Raw genomic sequence first — 27,794 nt, forward strand, 5'->3', positions numbered from 1 at the left:
TGCAGGTTCATACCTTAGAGGAGTCTCTTTCCAAGAGTCAGTTACATGGGATGATTTCAAAATTAGGTTACTTGCTATATATGGCGGTGAAGAAGCTTTAGATGTGGTCTTAGCTTTGAGGAACATCCTTAATCAAGCCTCTATGACTCACCTTAATGTTGTAGAACGGGCGGCAGTAATTGCTGACCAGCTAAATGAATATCAAGATAGTTTACGTAACTCCACTTGGGTTACAAGGGGCAATATCGCCGTGAAAGATTTCATACGGCTTACGTACTTAACGTGCATGACAGTTATGTTGCCCAAAGCTTTAGTACAGTGTTTTGACAAGAAGCTAACGCCCGACAGTACGGAACTAGATGTGTATAAACAGATCAAAAAGCACATGTCTAAGTGCACTGACCTCGATCCCTTGGTTACTCAAGTTTTTGTAAAAAATGAAAGTAAGCCACAACAAGTAAACATAGTTAATAATAACCAATCAGCAGCAGGGATGGCTTGTTACAATTGTAAGAGGCCAGGACACATGATTTCAGACTGTAGGACGCGTTATTGTTCAATTCATAACAGCTCCACTCATTCATATAATCGTTGCTTCTCACATAATCAACAGCAGAATCCTAGAAACACGCAAACCGTTGCCAGTGATAGTAAGAAGAAGAATCCTCAGTACTATAAGAAGAAGCAGACGATCGACATCATAAACAAACAAATCGTGCTTCAAGTAACTCTGTTCCCGGGCCGTCTAACCAAAACTCACAGAGTCAGGCGAATTTTCTGAGTGTGCAAAGTAAAGCAAATACCACGTAATCAACTCCAGCGGGGGAGAGAATGATGTTGGGTCATTCGTATCAACATCTTTTGTATCAAATAACCAATTTAATAATTTACAAGATCATTGCGAGACAATCGATTTTCCTATGAACCACACGACCGAATCCAAAAAATCAGTGCAGGTCCCCATAGATTTTCAACAAATTCACGCTATCATTAGCCAAAATGAATTACGTCCCACATTACATGCAGTAAATTTAGAGCACCGATCCTTCACACTGTTTTTTTATTCTGGTAGTCCACGTAACATCATAGATCTGCGGACTCACCACTTGTTGTTTTCGAACTTCCCTATAGGGAAGTCCGGAGTGAGGCTCTCGGGAATTGGAAATAATGAATTAAATGTGGTAGGAGTAACTCATATTCAGTACAAGGTCGGTAAGCGCACGTTTACCGATACCTTTATCGTTGTACAAAACATTGATATGTATCCAGCTGTAATTATAGGATACCCGTCTATGGGCATTCAGAACATTACCTTAGCCCTTGCCAAACACGGCGTGTATATCAAAGGAAAATTCTATAAGTCTTCTAACACCTTAAAATCAATTTTGGACAAAAAAGAGACAAAAACCAAACAGTAACGTACATTGAGGAACCAATCACTTGTCTCATGAATCAAGAAATAATCCAAGCGACCCAATAGAATTCTCGCACACCCATAATAGCAGTTTGCATGCAAACTCTCGAGCCGAACGTAACTTCGAATATATTATTGCGAGTAAAGAAAACTTTGCCGGGATCTGAAATGTTAATCCTTTCCGACACTCTGAAAACTAATGGATTGTCCATAACACAAGCCATATACACAGTTGGCTCACAACAACAATGTAACATTGAAGTCTGTAATTATTTGAATACCACTTTAGTAATCCACTAAAATCAACACATCCTGGAGGAAGTTTATAAACATCGCATTCTTACCGTCACAGAGATCAATCACGCTCAATCAGTTGCGGATGAATCCCTTTTGCAATCCATTAAAAGTAAAATCAATAAAGACATTCAAGAAGAGGAAATTCAGCAGAAATTTCTTGATCTTTTAACTGAATATCATGATGTTTTCTCCACTACTGAGGGATCCTTAAGAAAAACGGATGTTATAGAACACCAAATAAGGTTAAAAGACAGGCATAAAGTCATCTATTTACCTTCGTACCGACTCCCTATGAAATTCCAGAATGAGATAAATGACAAAGTAGGTAAAATGCTAGAAGAAGGAGTCATTAGGAAATCGAACAGCCCTTATAGTTTTCCTTTAATAGTCGTACCGAAAAAAGATCGAACCTGGCGTATCTGCGTAGATTTCCGTCGCTTATATGAGGAAACGATCCCTGATCGATTCCCAGTGCCATGTACTGACGATATTTTATCTTTGTTAAGTCAGAACAAATATTTTGCCAGTTTGGACTTACTTAAAGGCTTTCACCAGATACCTTTAGAAGATGAGAGTATCCCATACACCGCCTTCAGCACAGCCAGGGGACATTATGAATTTTTATGTATTCCTTTTGGTTTACGTTGCGCCCCAATAACATTCACTAGAATGATTAACATAGTGTTTGGAGACTTGTTAGGGGATATCCTACATGCCTATATGGACGACCTTGCAATCTTTTCTAATACCTTAGAAGAACATCTACGTAAACTAGAGCTAGTGCTACAGAGACTAAGGCAGCATAATTTAAGGGTAAAGATAACTAAGTGTGAATTTTTCAAAACAGAACTAGTCTATTTAGGTTTTACGGTGTCTAGTCAAGGTCTTAAAGTAGTCCATGATAAGGTGTCGGCTATCCGTAACTTTCCGATACCTACTAACGTCAAGGGGATACAGCAATTTTTAGGCTGTAGTGGCTACTACTGTAGGTTTATACGCAATTACTCAATAATAGCCGCTCCTCTAACCGATCTTATGAAGAAGGGCGTAGATTTCATATGGTCTGAGAAGCATCAACAGGCTTTTGATACCTTGAAGGATGAATTGTGTAGTTCTCCTATATTAAAATTTCCTGACTTCGGTAACGAATTCTTTATTGCAACAGACGCCTCAGACCTAGGAGTAGGTGGGGTATTGCTTCAGCAATATGACAAACAGTTTTTCCCTATAGCTTTTTATTCACGTAAACTGAGACCTTCCGAAAATAAATATGCAGTAATAGATAAGGAAGGGCTAGGTATTGTTACCTCGCTAGTGATTTTAAGTTCATAATATACGGTTATCCTGTCAAGGTTCTTAATGACCATAAGCCCCTTACTGACTTCTTTAAAGGCTTTAGTCACAGTCCCAAAAAGAACTCGGTGGCATATGATCATTCAAGACTTTGGCGCAAGGATCGGATATCTACCTGGGAAAGCAAACATCATTGCTGACGCATTATCATACAACCCCACGTCATCTTGTACGGAGCCATTAGCTGAATTAGTAGATATACCAACATCCGTGCCTATTACTGTATCTGAACAGGAAGACCCCGGTTGGAGCGCTGAACTAATACAGACTGAACAAAGAAAAGATCAGCAGTTAAAGATATACAGAACTGATAGCGCTAAGAACTAAAACCGCAATCGAATGTGCTAGGAAGTTTTACGAATGCTACATTTGTAAACATGAAATTCCACACATGATAATCTCTGACTCGGGTGGAGAATTCAATAATCATTTCCTTAACTCGTTGTGTGAATTCCTTTGCATAAAGAAAACCAATACCATGATCTACCACCCAGAGTCTAATGGGCTAGTTGAGAGAGTAAATCGGAAAGTTTTAAACGTATTAAGAGTTACGCTCGGGGAATGGACCCAACTGGGATATTGCCATACCTGCTGTCCTAAGTACTATCAACCATTCTTATCATGTATCTATTAAAATGTCACCGCACGAGGCACTGTACGGTACCCCAGCTAGAACACCTTTCCATGTATTTACGCCAACAACCCATTTATCAAATCCCCTAAAGGATGTTATGGATGCAAGTATAAGTCGATATAATATACTTCGTAAGAATTTAGAAGAATCACAAATCATAATGAAAAGAAATGATAAAATCGCTAAGCCAACTAAAACATATACCGTGGGTGACAAGGTATACATACAAGTATATGTATGCAAGGGCTTGAATTACAAACTGACACCTAAGTTTGAAGGCCCGTTTAACATTTTAGAAATATTAACGGCCAACAGATTTAAAGTTCAAAACATATCCCAACCCACTGATGTGAGAATAATACCGTTGGCTCACATTCGCAGTTACGAGAAAGGGTAGAAAGGAAGAGAGGGAAATTTATGTATCTATGAAACTTGTATAATAAAGTATGTATATATAATATTTGTATGTAAACATTTTTTTTTCTATTTGTAATGAAAAAATTTTAAAACATGAGTAATTACATATATTTCACTCATTGCAGGTTTCCAACATGAAGCTTATATTGTTCGGAGTGGTACTGTTTGTTCAGACATCTTTGTCGTGTGGGAAGAGCGCTAAAACAAAAAATATACAATTTACACATGGCACGAAAATTGAAAGAACAGAGGACGTTTTCATTACAGCAAGCAATATAGTTATAGAAGTTGATTTGCGAGCGATTTTCCTGTCAGAGGATGACGTCATTAACCTAAAAACCGACTTGTCAAGGTTTGCTGAATCCTTGAACCAGTTACATCAACGTCATTTCCCCTTTAATCCAGAGGTTTCGTTAGCACAAACTCTAAGCATTGCAGAAATATTATCACTCGACTTGCAAAACAAAACTGGCGAAGCAGAATGTCTGGCTCGAGATCTGCTGATGTGGACTGTGCGACACAGTAGCCTAAAAGACGTAACCCGTTTATCTTTGCTGCGCTAAACGTCTTTGGATCTGTTGCAAGTTTAGGCTTAGGAATTTCAAACCATCTTAAAATTAATGATCAGAATAAGAGAATTGAGTTTTTGCAACATGAAAACGAATTAGTTTTTTTCCGAACTTCGTAAACAATTATCATCAATTAATCAACTTATGACTTTGGTGAACGAACATTCTAGTAATATCGATCAGATGATGGAAGTGCAACACTTGCTGGCAACATTAGCGTATTATAATTCTAAAGTAGATCATATCCGTACCAAAATTTCACATTTTATTGAAAAATCAAAAGACTATGTGGAAGCTATCACGCTAGCCACAAAGGGTGTTTTGTCGCCACATCTTTTGCCTATTAAAGATCTGACTTTACCTTTGGAGAACGGGACGGGAGAAACTGGGTTATGTTCCTTTATTAGACGCCCATAAGATAGAATTTTATTATAGTTTAATATCAGTAAGCGTTGAGAATTACAGGATCATGATTACCATTCCCTTTGATTCTTCTGATGCCTGGCAAGCATACAAAATTGCACCGTTCCCAACTTTCATGACGAATAACTCAAGTCCAGTAATATCCAATCTGACGGGACACGTATTGATTTCCCCTAATAAGGAAACATATAAGGTCATAAAGAACTTAGATAAATTCACTCACTGTTCAGATGCCATGATTAATAAAGTTTGTACAGCTGACTCCTTTGAATTCCATCATATATCAATGGATTCATGCGAGTTAGGCCTAGTGCTAAACGGTTCTATCTCCCATACACACGAAAGCTGTCTGGAAAAACTTTACCCTTTTGACGAGTATAAGTTCAATTACAGGCTGAATAACGGATTGTGGATGCGATACGACAGGGAAGGATTTCAAGTCTCGTGTCCAGACGGATCAACGGCCTACTCCCGGATGTTCATCGCCGCTGACGGATGCAATGGAATGGCAACAAACTACACGGTCCGTGGAGTTAACACTATCATCCGAGAACGAGCTTACTTTGCGAATTTTTCGTGGACCAGCACTATCATCCCCGCCCTACCTCTTCCATACAATGCGAAAGTGGTCCATCATTTAACGCAATTAGCTGAGATGGACCACACGTCAAGGACTTATCATGCCAAGGAGGATCTACGATTCTACGTGTTGCTGGCCGTGATATGCATTACGGTGGTGGTTCTCATCGCCGCTAACATATTTCCTTGGCGTAGGTTGAGGCAAAGACAGATGGATCTTCAACAGAACGTCGTGGCCCGTTCAGACAACATTCCTATCGCGCTAAAAGCGTTTAATGTTAGAGCTATTTGAAATTGGCCATTTCACTTGACTTGGAGGAAAATTGTTTGGAATTGGGTTTTGTGTGAAAAGCAGTTTGTACGCTGGCAATATGTATAACAAGAAACTCCGAGACATTGCATTCCATACATATATATATAATCATAAATATGAAAAGCTTAAGAAACGTTATCATTATGGGCACCTAATAAAAAATTGAAGCCCTATGTATTAAAATGTTGGTGCGTGTACGTACCTGGAATCTATATGTTGTGCACATTTATCTGAATTATATATCTATATCTTTATCTGGTAACAACTATTCTTAAACAGTTACCTATTATCATAACCGTTCATGAATACATGCTAAACTTTTATTTTATCTGGTACCATTCATATAACCACATACGCATTTTAGAATGTAATTCTTATGTCATGCAATTATCAGCAGAACTATAGTACTTTCTTTTGTGTATGTATCCTCATGACTAACAGTATATATAACATGTTCATATGCATTTATCTTATACATGGATCTGTATTTTCCATGCATTATTCCTTGCTTATGAGTATTTCTATTTAGGTATGTATTTTTTTTTTACATATAATCTATTGCATATTATTCTCTAACCGCTTGATTATGGCTAGGACTAATTATATACTTTCACACTCCTATGAATCATATATAAAGTAAGTTTTAATTTTCAGTGCTTGGCTGGTAGCTGACCGAGCAATTAATGTAATGAATACATTTTTAAACAGATATTTTCCATATCTGTAAATAAGCCCATGACCCAAGAGGTCACAGGCGACATAGGAGCGTGATAGGCGTTCATCAACAGGACGTAAACTAGACCATGCCGTGCTAGGCTTGCAACGCCCTGGTTTGCAATTGCCTGTGTCAACATTATCATTTCTTGCAAAACAGGTCACAGCGCCTTCCTATGAGAAAGCTGGTGACCTATCACCTGCAGAGGAAACACGTGACTTCCGAGTCACATGTTAGTATGTCTGTATATGGTCTATACTGAGATATGAAAAAATTTGTATTATCAGTTCACTACTTCTCTTCAAACCGAGCAGTCATTTGACTAACTCTTCCTATACTCCTGTGATGGAGTTTGTAATAAAGCTGTTAAGTTTAACTCAAGAAGTTTGAGTCATCTCCCCTATACTGAAGAAGAAACCAAATGGGAAACTAAGATCTCTACATTGATGTCACTCAGACGAGAATGGGAAGTGGAACATTATGCTTGCGTATAACAGTCGCAAGATATAACAGTCAACGGGTCGCCTTCCTATACCTAGGCACAACCCTTATATATATATATATATATATATATATATATATATATATATATATATATATATATATATACTATATATAAATAGATATATATATATATACTATATATATATATATATATATATATATATATATATAATATCTATTCCCATATATTATCTATACATATACGCATACTGAATATGTATACGACTTAAAGGACGAGAGTTCCCGGACAGAAAAGAATAGCATTAGGAATTTAGGCTAAGGCCAAGCACTGGGACCTATGAGATTATTCAGTGCAGAAACGGAAACTGGCAGTAAAAAAAGGGTTGAAAGGTGTAACAGGAGGAAAACCTCAAAGCAGTTGCACTATGAGACTCCTGTTAGGAAACGGTCGCGGAGAGTAAGATGGAAGAAAGAAAGAGAATACGAGCGGAGGTACAGTAAAAAGAATGAAAGCGGTTGCAGCTGGGGGCCGAGGGGAATCTACAAAGAGCCTTGAGTAACGCCTACAGTGAACCGAGTGAGGTGCACTGACGGCACTACCCTCCTACAGGGGAGAGTTCCCAGCTGCTACATAAGCAAATGCTCTATCCTCATTAAATCGGTCGTGTTTGTAAACATTTAGATTAAAAGGCTCGACTAAGGGCAGTTTATGACGCAGGTTTTTCTTTTTTGTGGGGGTGGGGGCGTGTTTTGGTGATGATTCACAACAATAAAAGAGGGGAGAGGGCATAGTTTAAAGGTGTTTATGAGGAGGAGGTCTGGGGTAGTATTAACACATCAATAATAATAATAACAATAATAATAATAATAATAATAATAATACAGTAAAAAATTTCCATAGTGTAAAGGTGTTTACACGAAGAAGGTATGGCTTGGCGTTAACATAATAATAATAATAATAAAATAATAATGCCCGGCACTTGCACAGAACCAGCACAAAAAGAGGCATGATTCAGTGGCAAAAGCCGGCCTCCACTGGAGCCTGTGCAAGAAACATTAGCTACCTTGCAGTAATAAGTGGTACGAGCACCAACCTGAGGGAGTGATAGTAAACGATCAGGCAAAAATCCTCTGGGACTATGGTATCAGAACGGATAGGGTGATACTTGCAAATAGACCAGACGTGACGTTGATTGACAAAGTCAAGAAGAAGGTATCACTCATTGATGTCGCAATACCATGGGACACCAGAATTGAAGAGAAAGAGAGGGAAAAAATGGATTAGTATCAAGATCTGAAAACAGAAATAAGAAGGATATGGGATATGCCTGTGGAAATTGTACCCATAATCATAGGAGCACTAGGCACGATCCCAAGATCCCTGAAAAGGAATCTAGAAAAACTAGAGGCTGAAGTAGCTCCAGGACTCATGCAGAAGAGTGTGATCCTAGAAACGGCGCACATAGTAAGAAAAGTGATGGACTCCTAAGGAGGCAGGATGCAACCCGGAACCCCTCACTATAAATACCACCCAGTCGAATTGGAGGACTGTAATAGAGCAAAAAAAAAAAAAAAAAAAAAAAAAAAAAAAAAAAAAAAAAAAAAAAAAAAAAAAAAAAAAAAAAAAATAAATTAATAAATAAATAAACATAATAATAATAGATACTCTAAGAAAACCAAAGTAGAATAACTCACAACAACATTTTTAGACGGTTATCATTTCTTAACGTCCAAGAGGTTCTTATCAGGACGAAAACACCAGATTGAGGTCAATAAACAATATAAAGTCTCTTTCACCTACAACTATCGTATCAGACTTTGGCAGACTTATGGATTTCAGTTTCAAACGCGAAATCAGTCCGAAAATTTTTTATAGAATCAGAGTCCCTCCCCATTCATAATACAATATCGCATTGTTTGCGCGCACGCGCACACATACACAAACAAACAAAGGTATGCTCCTCAACTGTTTAGGCTCTGTCTACAAAACACGAAAACAACTCGAGAGACATTCGATACGCAAAGGTAAGAAAGAAATTAATTGCTGTTCCCATTATGGATGGGACAAAGGATAGGTACAGAGCTGACGTCTCAACCTTGAGAAATGGCTGACGTCGATTAATCTCAGACTATTTCATTTTAGGCTTTACTTGAGCTCTCTGTCTCTCTCTGTCTCTCTCTGTCTCTCTCTCTCTCTCTCGCATTTAGTAAACAGGTTACACTGTATAGACGAATGCTCATGTTGACGTCATTTGCTCGGCAGTTTCTCTCTCTCTCTCTCTCTCTCTCTCTCTCTCTCTCTCTCATACACACGTGTATAAGCTACACTAAACAGGCTGCAACAAATATAGACTAATGCTCATGTTAACTTGTTGGTAGAACTACAATAGTCTCTTTCTCTCTCCCTCACTGAGCAGGACAAGGTATACAATGCATACGAAGTACAGATCATGTTGACTTTTTCTTCCTGTGATAACTAAAACAAGTAGATACAAATTTGAAAAAAGAATTAATCTTAAATCCTAGTGCTATGGCATTTTACCTATCCATAAAAAAAAAAACACCAGTTTAGGCAGTTTTGTCAGAACGGTAAAGATTTTATTGTTTCCACGAAACACTAGAATTTACTTCGTTTAAAAATGAAAGCATGAACGATTCGATTGGTCTCCGCGACGACGAGATGCTCAATTACACTCGCCTTGAGCAGAGTTTTTTTTTTTTTTTATCACTTTCTTCTTCGTCTTATTTTCTCCAGATTTCATTGTTTTAACCTTCAGTTCACGCCTATCTCTTCCTTCATTTCATTTTTTCCTATTTTCAATCTATTTTGACACTATTAGAACACCGACTAAGCCCAAGGAATCATATTTGATTATTATGTAGTTTCTAGTCTCAGTACAGGAAGCCTACAATCCCGAAACAAACGCTTGTACCTGGAAAACATCCTACACAAAACGACTGCCACTTGCCTTTTCAATTTTCGAACTTCCCTTATTTCTTAATACTCATTAAATATTGTCGCTGCGTTAAGAATGGTCGCAAGCTCTAATAATCCCCCATTTGGGACCACCATATCTATAAATTTGTATGAAATTAGACATTTTGAGACATAAATGTTCTCCCCTAATACAACTGGTTACCTGTGATTTACAATGCTAAAATATTTTTCATTTAGAAGCAGTCACGTGGATTTCCTCTTACGTATGTCGTAATGACAGCACTCCAAGTGGACGTGACGTTATTATATTAATGAAATAAAGAGTAAATAAATATAAGTTCTATGCGTATTGCGTAAAGTCGTAATCGTTCGATGCTTCGTTTTCAGGCATCGTCTACAACGCCAGTAGGCCCATTATCATTGCGTTCTGGCAAGGTTCAATTTGGACGCAGTCACGTCTGTTTACATCCCTGCAAGCTTGTCTCAAGAGCAATCAAATCAGCACGTAAAGAAAACAGCCCAAATTCTGAAGAAAAATATGGAATGTGGAAACAGACAGACCTTGGTTACAGAGACAAATAAGTGGAAGTATCCGGCGTCTGCTAACGCGCACTGGCGCCAAGAATTCTTGACCAAACTTCACGTCCTTAGACCAAATTCTACAGGTAAGATAGAGGAAAAGAGAGATAAAAAAAAAGCAAGTGGAAAAAGCGAAAGGAAGGTGATTCCGTGAGATTACAGAGCTATGTCTTTTTTTTTTTCCACTGCAGTGGTACCTACTAACGAGCGTACATCTCGTATGTATCACCTTCCTAAGGACGACTAGCTTTGAAATCTCGTGCTTAAATCTAGCACCTCTTCAAAGGATCCGAATTTTCATCGTACGTTATCTCCACAATAAAAGGCATCTGGTGTTCACGAACGAAGTGCGCTTTCAAACAAAAGGATGACGCCCAGTAACAAAACAGGATGGAAAAACAAAATAAATATCATCTACGGAAACCCAGGTAGCTCAACGACACAGAAAAGGTGGTTAAATGAAACTGCCAGTGATGATAACAACTGTGTCAATCCTCCAAAAGCAGATTGGTATGTGAGGGTGTTAATGCGTTAATCCATTATGTGGAATACGATTGCGGTGTTGTAGCAAATGCCTTAAATCTAAATGAGAGAAGAGAGAGAGAGAGAGAGAGAGAGAGAGAGAGAGAGAGAGAGAGAGAGTCTGCTCCGAAGAACTGATGAGGTCGACAGTGCCCGACCGAAAATAAAAATAAACTGACGACCCTAACCCACCTCTCTCTCTCTCTCTCTCTCTCTCTCTCTCTCTCTCTCTCTCTCTCTCTCTCTCTCTCTCTCTCTCTCTCTCAGATTTTTCCGACGAAAACAACAATTCAGTAATATCACTGAATAGCAAGCAGGAAATGGTTTATTTCATTTTCCTTTTTTTTCCAGTTTATAACAACATTGGAAATTGAAACTTCTTTGAAAAAAAGTCCTTTCTGTTGTACTATAATGTGCTTCTTGCGTGGATGTGTACGTAACACACACACACAGAAACGGGTTGGGGGAGTAGGAGAGAGGTCTGGTCTTGTTTACCTGGCGATAGAAATATCTCCAGTCTCCCTCTTTTTTTTCTTCTTCTTCTTTTTCTCTTTTTATTCAAGTCGTCTGAGGTGAAAAACCAATTGAGGAACTTGAAATATAAACGCAATTTAAAATATAAACACCGATTCATGAAAAGTAAAGACAAATTAAAATGGACGAGAACGACAACAAATTGAATAATGATGAAATCTTGTACAAAAATACATTTACTGAACACCGAAGCCTGGAATTGTTGTAGTCTCCCCTATAGTTTCTGTTTTCTATGAAGGCCCTTTTTCTGTGTAAGAAAGTCATTACATGATAATGTAAAGTAATACTCTTTACTACTAAAAGCATAGTATTTCCGCAACGAACATGCGCAGTCTCTAACTGCAAGGCAAAGCTAGTCGTGTTTCGTACGGTCCTGGTCGTTTCAGCCGTAAGTTATTTAGGCTGTAACATGCAAATTGCCGAAACGGGCCTAAACAACGGAAGATGTCACGTTTATGGTATTTACCCAGTATTTCATGTTTTACGTAGTATCGTGCGCAGTAGTTCGTTCCCTCAATTGATCCAGAGAGTGAACATGATCCCGCGACTATGAAACCCGAAGCAGTTGAACAAGTAACTAATTAAGCACAAAACAGATGTCGCACCGTCAGGGAAAGGAAGGAAGAGTGGGAAGCAGGTATTTATTTGAGCATAGAGAAGAGTCTCCATAACCTAATATCGGTAATTAAGAGAGTGAGCGCAAAGTTTTTGTTGTTAACGATACTGGGTTTGAATGTGAAATGTGCAGTTAAGGAAATATGCAAAATAAATATGAGAATAAAAGTGCTTAGGAAGTCAGTATTAAAGAATTAGCATTTCCTATAGATTATCGTATCCTATCAACAGACACGACTGTCCACAAGATCGATACAAAGCTTTCACTAACAGTGTTAACGGTGGTGTTCTGTATTCTGCAAGCCACCGCATATATACTATATATATATATATATATATATATATATATATATATACATAATATATATATATATATATATATATATATATATATATATATATATATATATATATAATATATATATATGAACAGATCTGTATATAAAATTCATGTGTGAGACGTAACAGAAAATCTACTAGATGTGTTGTGCATATGTGTGATCTGAGAGTAACGATCAGATAGATATCGCTGATTCATCGAATGCCCGTATGATCGTTGGTGGCGTGGCGTGAGTGATTCAAATGAGTGCCATACATCGAAGACCCTTATTGGTTCCTATCAATTATAAGAGGCCAATCAGCTTAGACCTGTGACCCAAACAACTTCAGTTTGAAAAGTTATGAGTCAGTAGGGAATTAATGGTCGAAGGGTCAGGGCACGTCTCAAAGACAGTGGTTAGCATGTGTCGCCTTAGAGTACCTTCCGACTATATAATAATCATATAATTAGTTGCGTAATATTAGCAACAGGGCCCTGTGTAACTATTAAGGAAAATACACGTGTTAATTTTATCTTACATGTTTCATTGTACTGGTAGAACCCTTGTATGATCGAAAATCAGGTCATTTAAATTGGTGTCAGTAGGGTCTTGCCAGTGCATAATAATTAACAGCATAATTGTGAGGTGAAATAAACAATGCAAACTCAAAGAAAAGCACCGCGCCGCGACAGGAGTGCCAGTACTAGCAGCACCAGTGCTAACAATAACAGTGCCGATAAAAAGGACAGTGTGAATGATCCGGCAGTGGCAACAATTATCCAACACGCATTAGAAGAGTTACATAAATTAACAAAAGATACGCAAGCAAAAAAGCCGGTCGACCCACCCGCAATTTCGGCCAATGTCGCGTCGTTCACGCAAGTGCGATCAGACGAAAAAATAGAGAAACTGCCAGTGCTAGATGGATCAGTGCCTGAGTTTGATATCTTATGCACTGGCAAAGGCTTCCTTTCGATCAAGACCTTTATAAAGTGTGTTGAAAACACCACAATTGGTTGGACAGATAGAAAAAAGATTGTGCAAGCGAAACAGAAGATCATCGGTAATGCAGCACGACAAATCAGGAGCTGGGACGCCCGTTATGCGGCAGACTGGGGTACTTTTAAACAGCACCTCACTCAGTAGTTTGCCCTACATCGAGAGGAGAAGATGGAGTTAATGAAATTTGTCAGAGTTAAATACCATCCTATTTACCTCTGCCCAATCATATACTTTGTTAAGGTCCCTTGTAGCGCATTTCTATCTTCATTACAAGTAATTTCTCTACTTATTCTTGTGTCATCGGCGAAACTAATCACTACCGAGTCCTTAACATTACTGTCTATGTCTGCAATCATAATAACAAACAGTAATGCAGCTAATACCGTACCTTGTGGCACACCGGAAATTACCTTAGCTTCATCCGATTTCTCATTGTTTGCAATAACTATCTGTTTTCTGTTGTGTAAAAATTCTTTTACCCATCTTCCTACTTTATCCACTATATTATGTTTTCTAATTTTCTTCGCTAATATATTATGTTCTACCTTGTCAAAAGCTTTTGCAAAGTCTAGATAAACCACATCTGTTTCATTTCCGCTTTTCATATTTTTGTATATGTTTTCACGGTGGACTAACAGTTGGGTTTGTGTACTTTTTCCGGGTACGAAACCATGTTGTCCTATATTAAACAAATTATTTTTTATTAAATGTTTCATAATATTTTTCTTCATTACCCTTTCATACACTTTCATAATATGTGATGTTAGACTCACAGGCCTATAATTACTTGCCTCTAGTCTTGATCCACTTTTGAATGTAGGGGTAATATATGCTAATTTGTGCTCATCATAAATCGTGCCTGTATCTACACTTTGTCTTAATAATATTGCAAGTGGCTTTGCGATAGAATGAACTACTTTCTTTAACAAAATAACAGGAACTCCATCAGGCCCTGCTGCAGCTCCATTTTTAATTTCATTAATGGCCTGCACAATATCAGCTTCATTAATATCTATGTCAGCTAAATATTCACTATTTTCGTTCCTTACTTCTATATCATTATCTTCATTATCTATTCTAGGAGTGAATTCTCTCTTATATCGTTCTGCCAATATGTTGCAAATTTCCTTTTTTTCATTCGTTAATCTCCCTTCAAATCTTAGAGGGCCTATTTCCATTCTTCTTTTATTCATCTTTTTCGCGTATGAGTATAATAGTTTGGGGTTTTGCTTGATATGTATTAGGGTTTTTTCTTCCAAGTCCAGTTTTTCTTTTTCTTTTGATTGTATAATCTTTTGTTCTGCATTTTCTATCTTACTTTTTAGTTTTATAGCTTTCCATGCATTTTTTTTCTTTTGCAAGACCTTGTTTCCACTTTCTGATTTTCTGGAACAAGATCCTTCTGTCTCATGGTATGCATGACTGATGTTTACTTTTCTTCTTCGGTATATATTTATCCACTATTTTCTCTAATATTTTATATAATATCTCCGTATTTACCCTTATGTCATCACTTACGAAAATGTTATCCCAATCTTTGTTTAATTCTTCATTTATTTCTGACCATTTTATATTTTTACTGTAGAAGTTGTATTTTCCATAACCTTCCCACTTTTTCATTTCTTGCTTATCTCTGTTTTCACTTGCTTTGGAATGGACTGTTAATTCTATGACGGTCTGAAATACTCGCATTATAAACTATTATTTCTTTAACATACGTAATTCATCTCGTTCACAAATACTAGGTCTAAAATATTTTCCTTTCTTGTTGGCAGGTGAATTATTTGTTGAATGTTGTATTCTAGTAGCATATCTAATAGCTTTTCGAATCGCCTCTTATCTTCTGCACTACTATTACTCTCTTTTTTATATGTATAAGTACAACCACAATCTCCTATTCGTTCTTTCCAGTCTACGAAAGGAAAGTTGAAGCCTCCAGATAGGAGAATAGTCCAGTCCTTGTGATTTCTACATATATCATCCAATTTTTCTATTATTAAGTCAAACTCTTTAGTATTAGGAGGTCTATATATTACTATGTTCATCAATTTTTCAGATTCAAATTCTACCGCTATTAGTTCACATTCTGAGTTACTATATTTCTCATATATTTTTCCTTGTTTTTTGTCTTTCCCATATATTGCGGTTCCCCCTTGATTCCTATTTTTTCTATCTGATCTATAAGTTTGGAACCCTTTTATTTGATCATCATTCCCAGTCTCTTGGGAACACCAGGTTTCACTTATATTCATTATATCTATTTTCTTTTCAATATGGGTTAGTTCTTCTAAGTACTCTATTTTCCTGTTTGAGTTACTCATAACTAAACCCTGCGCATTCATCACTATGATGGTTTGCGTGTTTTCTCATTCATTTAATATTGGTAATAATAAGGATTTTCCCATGTCTCTTTCCTGTTCTGGTATGTTGTTCTTTCTTTTTTTCATTTCCAGAAATTCTGACATTAAAAAATCCAACTTTTCCATAATATTTTATCTTCTTTCATCACAATTATTCATTTTGTGTCTGAATCTGCAATTTTCTCCGTATCTGCAATATCCTCTTGCATAATAAATACAATTATTATCTTGTGAGTAGAATCTTGAAGGTGAGGCTTTGAAATTTTTTGCTGACATCTCTGCATATCTCGTTGATGGCTTGCTTTTTTCTTTTACCTGATATTCTTTATTCCTCTCTTTATTTGTTTCTTTCTTATTTTGGATTTTATTACTTGATTGATTTTTTATTTGATTATGATTCATGGCTACAGGGTGCATATATTTACATTTTTTGTCGAACTTACATCCTTTTCCTTCTTTTAGGTTTTTGCATATTTTTGGATGCAGATCTCTGCAATCATCCTCATAGCCATCTAGGTATGCACATTTACCATATATTTCATAGTTGTGACATACCTTGGGATGTTTGTAGTAACATCTTTCTCCAAATCTGCAATTCCCTCTTTTCAAAAGGTTGCAGACTTTGTCTTTTTTGTCTATTTTTTCCTCTTTCCCGTCATTGTGTAGATCTGGGTAGAGCCTCTTCGGGATTTTCTTTTGTGTTGTCATATCATAATTTATTTCTTCGTAAGTATGCTGCTTTATTGCCTCATATGTAGTATCAATGAGTATCTCTGCATCCATACTTTTATCTTGTTCTTCGTTTTCCTTATTTTTTTCTGTCAATTCAGTTTTGTTTACTTCTCTTCCGTTTTCCTCTTCTTCTTCCTTCTTCTTCTCTTCTCCATCCTCAACTATTGTACATTCAATCTTGATTTAATAACATTGTCTATCCATGATAGACATGTTGAGCAAAATATTCTGGTATCTTTTCTCATATCTTGCATTACCTCAGCACATTGTGGATGGGTCGGAATGTTGCATGCAGCACATTTTCTGATTAGGTTTTGTGGATTAACTATGCTATACCACACCTTACACAGTTTGCATGCTTTTGGCATTCTTTTTCCTAATGCATCAATTAGGATATTCACAATGTTCACATTATTCATTTTCTTTGTCGGAGTATGTTGGTTTATGTATATTTTCTTTATGAGTCTCTTGACCATTTGGATTTTATTTGGAACTTCTTCAATTATTTTCAAGATGTTTTCTGTTGATTTGTTCCAGTTTGAAGGATTATATCCTTCTAATATATCTATGAATGCTTTTGTATCTTTTTGGTTAGGACTGTTGCTGATCTCATAGATAAGAAATGCCAGTTCCCTTCCTGCTACCTCATCGTATTGCGAATCTGCCAAACAAGTTAAATTTTCGCCCTTTTTTTTGCCACAGTTGGAACTTTTACTGCCATCTTGTTTTCTGAAAATTTTACAGTATTTTCACTTGATAAACTAACTTAGTAGACGCTTTATGCTACCATTTTCACACTAATCTTATCACCGATAGTTCACAAACACTTCTAGATATTTCTCAAGTTCTAGACGTAAGTTAAACTTGTAATATCTGTTGATTAATCTGACTGCGCGCGGGAACGTCTCACCAAGCAAGATGGCTACTACGAAGAGGCAAGGGGAAAACAGCCGGGAATTACATGGTTGGCCGTTGCTGGGGGTGTGGGAGGGAGGGCCACCTGAGGGTCCAGTGCCCCTCTTTCATCGACCCACGACGTTATTTTCGATGCAAAGCAACAGACCACCTCGTGAGCGCTTGTTCAAAAAACGACGACGGCCAGCGGAACAATGTTTCCCCCTCACCAAGGAGAGGAAGGGGAAGGCGGCGTGGAGGAGGAGTCGGTAGGACCCCCGACTACACCCACAGCTGCCGGGTCCAAGCAACGACCGTGTCCACGGTAGAACAAGGGACGCCTTGTCGGGGAGAAGGGGAAGTCAGCCAACCCTTTGAGAAGTAGTGGATAGCCCTCCCCCACCTGTCGCTGCCCATAACCGGTCGTTCAGGGTGCCAGGAGAGAAGGTAAGGCAAGAGCCTATTTCCCACCCTCAATCCACGTAGGAAGCCATGGTGACGATCGTGCAAATATGGGTAGGGGAGCGACAGGGAAGGGCGTTGATCGACACTGGTGCAAGTGTGTCTCTGTTAGAAGAACACCTGGTGATAGGATTGGTGCAGCTGATGAAAGGTTCTTTAGTTTTAAGTACTGCAGGTGGTCATCGGATGGTAACCCAGAGGGCTGTGAGACAACAGGTAACCATCGATGGACGAGTGGTGACACATACCTTTTATGTAGTGCCAGCATTACAAGTAGAAGGAATTTCAGTTATTTTAGGAATTGATTTGGTGGATAGGAATGAAATATTAGTGGTTGGCACAGCCGGGAAAGGGATCGAGGTATGTTTAAAGGGACAACGAATCCCTACAGAGGGGGAGAGACCAAGGTAAGTACCGCTGCCCCAGAAACGGGAGATGTGGCGCCACCCCGAAACCTCTCATCCCTCTGTCAAATGCTTTTCTCACATCTACAAAACAAAGGAAAACAGGAGAGGCTGATGATAGGTAGTAGTTCAGCAATTCTTTCAGTATGTAGATGCAGGTGTCGGTTGAGTGGTTTGCTTTAAACCCGAACTGGTTGTCAGTGGTGTGTAGAAAGGGGAGAAGTCTCACTAGAAGAACAGACTCAAGTATCTGCGATGCGATCGTTGTGATTGCAATCGGCCGGTAGTTGCCAGGGTCAGCTGCATCCTTTAGCTTGTTTTTGAGGTATCAAGTGAACCAAGAGTAGGGAGTCTGGAAGAAACCGGTGAATTATGCACGCATTGAATAGGGCAGCTAGCAAAATGTAAATTATCAGATGGCAGAATTTGAAGGCCTCTGTAGGAGGACCATCACAGCCGGGTGATTTATTATTAGGTAGGCTGTTTAAGGCATCACTGATGTTACCTGGCGTAATACGGTCTGCAAAATGAAATTGAATGTTGTCAGTAAGGAGGTTATCTACATCCCTTCGGGAATCTTGATCATTTATACAATTCAGGATATTGTTGAAGTGATCACCCCACATACTTGCTATAGCTTCATCTCCGACTGCTTCCCCTACTCTCTGTCTTAGATTTTTAGTTTTGGGATTTAAGGACTGGATATCTTTCCAAAGACGAGGATAATCACCAGATTCTAAGTTTCTAGACATTGCAGCGGCTCTTAGTTGTTTTTCATTTAACCTGCAGTGCTTAAGAGCAAGTTTGAACTGCGCTCTCACCTGTCTCATTAGTAATGCAGTGTGCCCTTTCCTGGGGCTACCATTTTGCCTCCACAGTCAAAACATTTCTCGTGAGTATGTATACAGATCTCTAACCAAGTCATTCCCTCCAGGTATATTACGAGAATTACCTTAACGAAATCTGTAGGCAGTCCTGCCCGAAGCAAGCATAGCGGAGATTATGTTATGTTCGAATAGAATTCATTCAGATCCCTCCTGTGGTGGTCATTTCTACAATTTGTGTTAGTACAAAGTAAGGCATCTGCCGGTTGAACTATTGACCGTAACCTGGTTTCCGTGGTCGCCCTAAAGTATCTGGTTTTCTGTTGGTTTTTAAAATCCCAGTTTACTGCTGGTGAGCAAACAGTTAGGGGGTTCACGGTAGGGAGGGATGGGGTACTGAATGACACCTGTAATGGGATGTGATCGTAGCCGGTTGCAAGATCATAGCGAATATTGCAGTCATAATAGAATCATGAAGTTTTGGAGATGTAATGCAGTGGTCCAGCCAGGAAGTTGTAATAGCGTCCGCTCTATTATGTACATATGAATAAGAGGAGGGAGGGAGGAGCATTACATCGCTAATTTGGAGAGCCTGATTTTGACAGAAGCGAGTAAGTTCATTATAAAATTGTTTTGTGGGGTGAGAATTAAGGTCCCCGATTATACAAATATGATCAGCAGGAGAATCATGAATAATACTGTGTAACTCCCCTAGGATCATGCAGTAATGATAAAAATTATTGTTATTTTCCCATAGCATATAAACATTAATAATTAGGATTTTAGAGTTCCCTACTGTCACTTGAAGCCCCAGCAATCTGTCACTCCTGTAGGTCATCACCTGTATCATATTGTCTAACGATTTGTGCCACAGGAAAGAAAGGCCCCCTTTCGGGCGACCGGCTATGATTTGATCTGTAACTTGCATCGATGAAATCGAGAAGGTTCTGAAGTCTTCATGAATTGAATCGCAGATGGCAAGGTCATGTGGCCAGAGGAGCGTTTCTTGCAATGCAATAATGCCTTTGAAGTTTTTGCAGAACATGTTTAGGAGAGGAATGTTCCTTTTGAGGCCAAAAATATTCCAAGAGATTATGTTTAATGTATCCATGGCTACTCGCGAAAATGGGAGATGAATGCGCTGATCATTTGGGTGGATGGGGGGTTAGCCAGGGGGAGTGGGCAGTCACTCGCCGTGGGGGGTTGACTATCACTTGCGGTGGAAATGACCCTGGTTGGAGTGTCAGTAAGTTCCCCTGGGGGTGGTTGATCCCGGATTAGTTTATATCTTGAAACTAATATATTAGGACCAGAATTCTCGCCTTTGAGAACGTCGAGGTGTTGAAATAGGCAGGAATCCTGTAAGCCACTTTATGTTTAATCCTGCATGGGAGTTCGTGAGAGATGAGCAGGTCAGAGCCAGTGAGAAACTTGACTCTCTCCCCTATGGCATCTAGCGTCACCGATGAGCGCAGATTGTGAATTAAAACGTGACATCTCTTCTCAGGTGTCGGGCGAGGTGAAACACGAATGTTGGGCTCTGGTCCAGCAGCCAAACGGGAGGTTCTTCTCTTCTTTCTGCTTGTTGGTATCTGCCAGCCACCAAACCCCTCATGATCAGTTTCATCTGCATCTACGATAAGGGGTTGGGGGGGAGAGATAGGGTGGGGAGGATTACTAGGGCTAGTAATCATCACCGGAGATATATCTTCCACCAGAAGCACTGGGTTTTTTGGGGGTAAAGAACGCTCCTGCTCATTTTTCCCGTGTTATGATGTCCGTATTAGCTCCGCTATTAGGACATAGCGTGTTTATTTATTTAGATGACATAATCATAATAGGGGCTACAGTAGAAGAACACAAGAAGAACATTATTGGAGTTTTAGAAGCTTTAAAGCGACAGGGCATAAAATTAATCTAACCAAATGTAAATTCTTTCAGCAAGAAGTTGAATTTTTGGGGCACATCGTAACATCTGAAGGCCTTAAGCCTTGTGCCGATAAAGTAGCAGCAATTAGAGAATTTCCCCGACCGAAGAATGCAAAGGAAGTAGTCAGCTTCCTTGGGCTCACAGGCTACTACCATAAATTCATAAAAGATTTTAGTAAAATAGCGAGATCGCTAGATTCATTAAGATAGCAGAAAGATTTTCCTTGGGAACGGGAGGAAGAAATGGCTTTTCAAGAATTAAAGATTTCACTCACTTGTAATGAACTATTAGCTTATCCAAAGTTCGATCGAGCATTTGTAGTAACCACTGATGCGAGCAGTATAGCTATCGGGGGAGAGATTTCTCAAGTTGACGATGAAGGAAATGATAAACCGATTTGTTTTGCATCACGAGCATTGAAAGGTGCAGAGAAGAATTACAGTACCTTCAATAGAGAGGCATTGGCTATTCTATGGATGCTGGAGAGACATCACTACTTTACTGGGACATAAAGTAAAAATTAACACAGATCATCACCCATTGAGAGATTTATTCAAGAAAGGGGATTTGACTACTCGACAGGCTCGTTGGATAGAACGGCTGTTAGAGTTTGATATTATGGGAATTGAACATATCGCAGGGAAAACAAATAAAGCAGTGGATGCCCTCTCCAGAGGTGCCATAATGGGAGTTACTACTCGAGCAGCAAAGAAAGAGGAAAAACGACGGAAGAAGCAGTTGCATGAGTCAGAGGCAGCCGATGTAGAAAACGGGAATAACTCGTGAACTCCAGAGTTAGGGAGAGAGAGAAGGAAAACGAGTCATGGGAGCGAAAGGGCTGATATTCCTAGGGGGTCAGCAAGCGAATGCCCTGGGAGTGAAAATGAGTGTGTGATTGATTTGTGTGCTTGGAGTGTTGGAGAGGTGATAAGGGGTCAGAAGTCCGAGCCATGGATCGGGCAGGTTAGGGCTTATGTAAGGGGTGCGAGTAACGAGTTTCCCGATTTCCTAAAGGTGCCCAGAAGTATGTTCTTCATTGAAGGAGATGTTTTGTTCTGAGAAGAGACCGGTCGATATCCGATCTCGCGTCATCCTTCCCCCCCTCTTTGGTAGAGAAAGCCATCCACATGATACATGTAAGTACTTATGCAGGACATATAGGTATAGAAAGGTCCCTCAGGAGGGTACGAGAAACCTTTTTTTTATAGGTATGAGAACAGACATTACAAAATTCATCAGCCAGTGCCACACATGTAATACCATGAAAAACCATAAACGCTCTATTCCAAAGGCTCATATGTGGCCAGTGGAGCCAATTAAATTTAACAGAGTGCATATCGATGTTGCAGGACCCTTCCCTCCTGGAGACGGGCAGTTCAAGTATGTGTGTGTGATGGTGGATGCGTTCACGCAGTTATACACACACCTATGCAATGGTGGATAAGACCGCAACACCGGTTGCCAGAGCTTTGTGTTCATAACGAAATTCAGCTGTCCTCGTACTCTAATCAGTGATAATGGGCGTGAGTTTGTTAATGAAGTGATAAAAGAGCGGACAAAATTATTTAATGTAGAACATTTCACGATCGCGTCCTACTGGCCTTCAGCCAATGGGTTGGTTGAATCCCATAATAGAGAAGTGACAAATATTTTGAAATATTTAGTGGCAGACAGTCTGACTCGTGGGCAGAGATGTTGCAAATGGCGGAATTTGCACTTAATACTGCGTATAACAGCTCCATAATAGATACCCTGTATTTTTTAGTGTATGGTCAGGACCCTTCATTGCCACATACTGTGATCAAGGACCCTAGAACTTTACCATTATATAGTGTCGAGCAATACCGGGTGATGTTCTGTAACCTAACCCGAAGAGTATTTCAGATAACGCAGAAACTTCTGTTGAGGGCAATGAAAAGTATCAGACGCAATATGGTCAGCGATTCCGCACACAAACGTTTGAGATACAAATAGGGGAGAGGATCTATTTGAAAAGACTGCAACCGAAGAAACATAAACTTGAGCCTGCCTATTTAGGTCCGTACCGTGTGAAAGAAATAAAAAAACGACACTGCGGTGATAAAGCATATTAGGACTGGTGCCCAGGGCGAGTACCACTTATCACGCATGCATTCCATCAGAGAAGATGTCCTAATGTGGCATCTGAACAAACCGGTAACCCCATTTCCGGGACTGCCTGGTTACCTGGGAGAGGAGAGTGAAGATGATATACAAGCATGTCTAGGGATCATTAATGGTGCGCCCGACGTGCATACAGACGAAGGTCGCAAATATTGGTGTCATCTTCTGAAGTATGAACATTATTCTAAATGTATCTTTGCACCAACCTGCTGTGTTTCTTTCTTTTATTTTGATTCTGTAATGATATCTTTTCATGCATAAATTGAGACAAATCATACTTTCTGTTCCTTATTGTGTTTGTATAAGTTCTTAGGTCTTGATGATTAACAGTAATCTGTTTATTTTATTGTTTTTTTCTAACTACAGGTTTTTGTACCTGTTTATTTTATTATTTTTTGAACTGCAGGTTTTTGTGTCCAATTTTAAAAAGAATGTAATGTTTAATGTGATGATATAAAATGTATTATTTCATTGATTCTTACATAATTTCTTTTTCATTAAAGAACATGTTTACAATGTGATGCGTGGAATTCAGAACAGACTGTAAATTGCCAATTGTAAGCACGCAATTTGACCCTGGCTTGCTAAGTTAGTTTTTATTCTGCATGAACTATTAATAACATTTCTAATAACATTTCGGTCGGTAAGGTACTCAAATAGCAGTACACAAATGGTAGAGACTAAATAACAGAAAAATGCATATAAAAAAAAATACATAGTGTTATGAGTTCTGAGGGACGCAGAACTTGTGGGGGGGAGTGGTGAACTGATCTGTATATAAAATTCATGTGTGAGACATAACAGAAAATCTACTAGATGTGTTGTGCATATGTGTGGTCAGAGAGTAACGATCAGATAGATATCGCTGATTCATCGAATGCCCATATGATCGTTGGTGGCGTGGCGTGGGTGATTCAAATGAGTGCCATACATCGAAGACCCTTGGTTCCTTTCAATTATAAGAGGACAATCAGCTTAGACCTGTGACCCAAACAACTTCAGTTTGAAAAGTTAAGGGTCAGTAGGAAATTAGTGGTTGACGGGTCAGGGCACGTCTCAAAGACAGTGGTCGGCACGTGTCGCCTTAGAGTACCTTCCGACTATATAATAATCATATAATTAGTAGCGTAATATTAGCAACAGGGCCCTGTGTAACTATTAAGGAAAATACACGTGTTAATTTTATCTTATGCATTTCATTGTACTGGTAGAACCCTTGTATGATTGAAAATGCATGGTCAGGGTAATTAATATGTAAAAAGGGGGAATGTACAGGCTCATCATTTCTAACTTCCTTAGCTACAGAGTGGTCCGAGTGACAGCCTAAAGAATCCTGATAACTCTTTTTTGGGATGGTGTGACATTAAGATCCTTACTAAGCAGGTCAACGATCGTCCTGTAGTTATGGGCGTTCGAGAAGGTGACTTTGAAACCAGTTGAGAGTGGTTTCAGGGCGTGGACGAAGGGCGTGAGTTTGTCTGTACATGTGAGTATCTTTCGTTTGTAATGGCAGAATGATGGAGACGTGTGATGGTAATTGCTTCATAGCAAAGGAAGTTAAAGGAAAGGAGAACACATTTTCGAGAAGTTCGGCAGTAAGGAGGTTTTCGCGCCCGTGTTGGAGGCGCCTGTAACCTGTTTTTCGCGGCTGTTCTGGAATTGTCGGGCGTGTTGTGAAGCGCAAAAATGCGCCGTCGTTACGTGAGAAACGCCGTGATTTCTGATGCAATACCTCGTCTAGATTCATCCAGAGAGTCCTAGTAAACTCGGGAGTCTGTGACGCTCGCCATAGGCTCCGCCCCCAGGATGCCGTATAAATACGACGGAGGAAGTAGGAGCAAACAGTGATCGTAGAAGAGAGAGAGAGAGATCGTAAAAGAGAGAGATCACCAGTTAGTAAGAGCCACAGATCAGATTATCAGTGAGAGATCAGCAGCAGTGATCGGCAGAGAGAGATTAGAGACGAAGGAACCGACGAAGTGTCAATCAAGAAAAAAGTTGCTCAAGAGTTGGTTGGATACTGGTCTAATTGTCTTCAGGAGTGGACGACCGAGTTGTCTCTACGTTGAGCAGACTTTGGAGAAGAAAAGGGGAGAGTTCCTGCCTTACAAATAGACTAGTTTCTGCAATAAGGAGTCAAGAGGACGACTGCAATTGCCGCTCTACTTTTATGAAGCCAGCGCATCGAATTGCCAAATTGATTAGCAAGTATTTGAATTGCCTCACTGTTCCCCCAGTTCATGCAGTGTAAGATTCTATCTTTTTTATGTAAATAGGAGATACCATTCTGCATTTATCTTTGTTAGTAAGCTTGCAAATTAACCTTTGTTGTGTTAGTGTTTCTTTCTATATCCGTATCCCCAGTTTCAACTGTTTGTGTTGATATATATTTTTTTTTATTATTTCATATCGAACCTGAAGCGGACCTCTCTCAGAGGCCGTAACACTGTGTCGACCCTTTCCAGGATATTTCAACACCGTAACATTGTCTCTGAGATCTCAGAGTCCGTAACATTTGTGGCGACCTTGCCAGGATATCAACACTTTAACAGTTTGAAACAGGGAGAATATAGAAAGAATCAGTATGAGTGAGATGGTGAAAGAGTTTATTGAGTCAGGTAAGCTACTAGGTCTAGAGGGGAATGATCTCCATGAGTATGTTGAAAGGAAAGAAAGGGAAAAGTATGAGAGAGAAGTAATGAAAATGCAGCAAGAGAAAGAGAGAGAAGCAATGATAATGCAGCAAGAGAGAGAGAGAGAAGCAATGAAAATGCAGCAAGAGAGAAAAATGTTGGTAATGCAGCAGGAAGAGAGAGAGAAAGAACGTATGCAAGAGTTGGAAATTGCTCGGTTAAGGGAAAGTACTCGTAACAGTCGGTCAGGCGAGAGCGAAAACGAAACTGATAGGTTAGGTATGAGTGCAGTGCTGAAATTAGTACCAAAGTTTGATGAGGAAGATGTTACGACATATTTCATGTGTTTTGAGAAGTTAATGGAACGGGTAGGTTCTCCTAAAGAAACGTGGACTTTATATTTACAGTCAGTTTTGAGTGGTAGGGCGCTTACTGTGTATAGTTGCATGTCTAAGGAGGAATGTGATAATTAACGATATCGTGAAAGGAAACTGCGTTCTTAATCGCAATTAGGTTAAGTACCGGAGGGCGTTACTTGTAAGAAAATTTTAGAAATTTGAGAAAGGATGAAAATATTACATATGTAGAATACGGTAAGAAGTTAGAAAGTCTGTTTTTTGACTGGTTAACTTCTGCTAAGGTTGAGGATTTTGACAGTTTGAAGAACTTAGTGTTGTTAGAAAATTTCAAAGATAACGTAGCCCCTGAGATTAAACTTTATATAGAGGATAGGCGGGAAGTATCTTTTGCAGGAGCAACTAGGATAGCTGACAAATATAGTCTAACTCATAATTTGAGTGTAGTAAGAAACGAAATGATCCTTCGTCTGGTAGAGTACAAAGCAGTAAAGGTTTCAGTCCTAGTAATAGCAATGCGAGTAGAAGTGACTATTCCTGTTATACATGCGGAAAACCTGGTCATACGTCTAAGGTTTGTAAGAGTAAAGTGGCATCTAGTGGCTCAGAATTACCTTGTTTCCGATGTAATGGGAAAGGGCATTTAGCGAGAAATTGTGCATTAGAAAAGAAGGACGGTAAGAAACCAGTGTCTCTAGTTAACCTTTTGTCAAGAAGGAATGATGTGATGAGAGAAACTAGGAAAATTTTTGGCAAATTTCTGTCGGAAGGCATAGTTTCCTCTCTTGGAGGAGTAGATTTGAGAGAAATAGTCTTGCTTCGAGGCACAGGGGCTGCTGTCTCACTGATTCGAAGAGTGTGTGTGCCGAACAGGGCAGAAATTAATATGGAAGAGAAAGTTATGTTAGGTGGATTTCCTAACACTTGTGTTCTTTGTCCTTTGTTGAAGTTGAATTTAGAAAGTCAGGTAGTGTCAGGAGAAGTGAAACTTGCAGTTGTGGACAGTTTGCCCGTTGAAGGCGTTGACATTATTGTCGGTAACGACTTAGCTTTATCCAAGAATGTGAATCCTGTTGTGAGGAATATTCCAGTGCCCGAAATGGTAGTAACTAGGTCGGGTTTAGATACAGACGTAGACTACGGATACGGTCAGTATAATTTGTTCGTGGATACGGACGAGAGTGAGCTCATGGATTCGGACGAGAGTGAGTTCGTGGATTCGAACGAGAGTGAGTTCGTGGATTCGAACGAGAGTGAGTTCGTGGATTCGAACGAGAGTGAGTTTGTGGATTCGAACGAGTGTGATAGAGGTAGCGAGGTTGATCTTGGCATGAGTGTGGCCGAGAGACCGGACTCTATCGATGTTAA

The sequence above is a fragment of the Macrobrachium nipponense genome, chromosome 1 (genome assembly GCF_015104395.2).
Source record: "Macrobrachium nipponense isolate FS-2020 chromosome 1, ASM1510439v2, whole genome shotgun sequence".
NCBI classification, from domain to species: Eukaryota; Metazoa; Arthropoda; class Malacostraca; order Decapoda; family Palaemonidae; genus Macrobrachium; species Macrobrachium nipponense.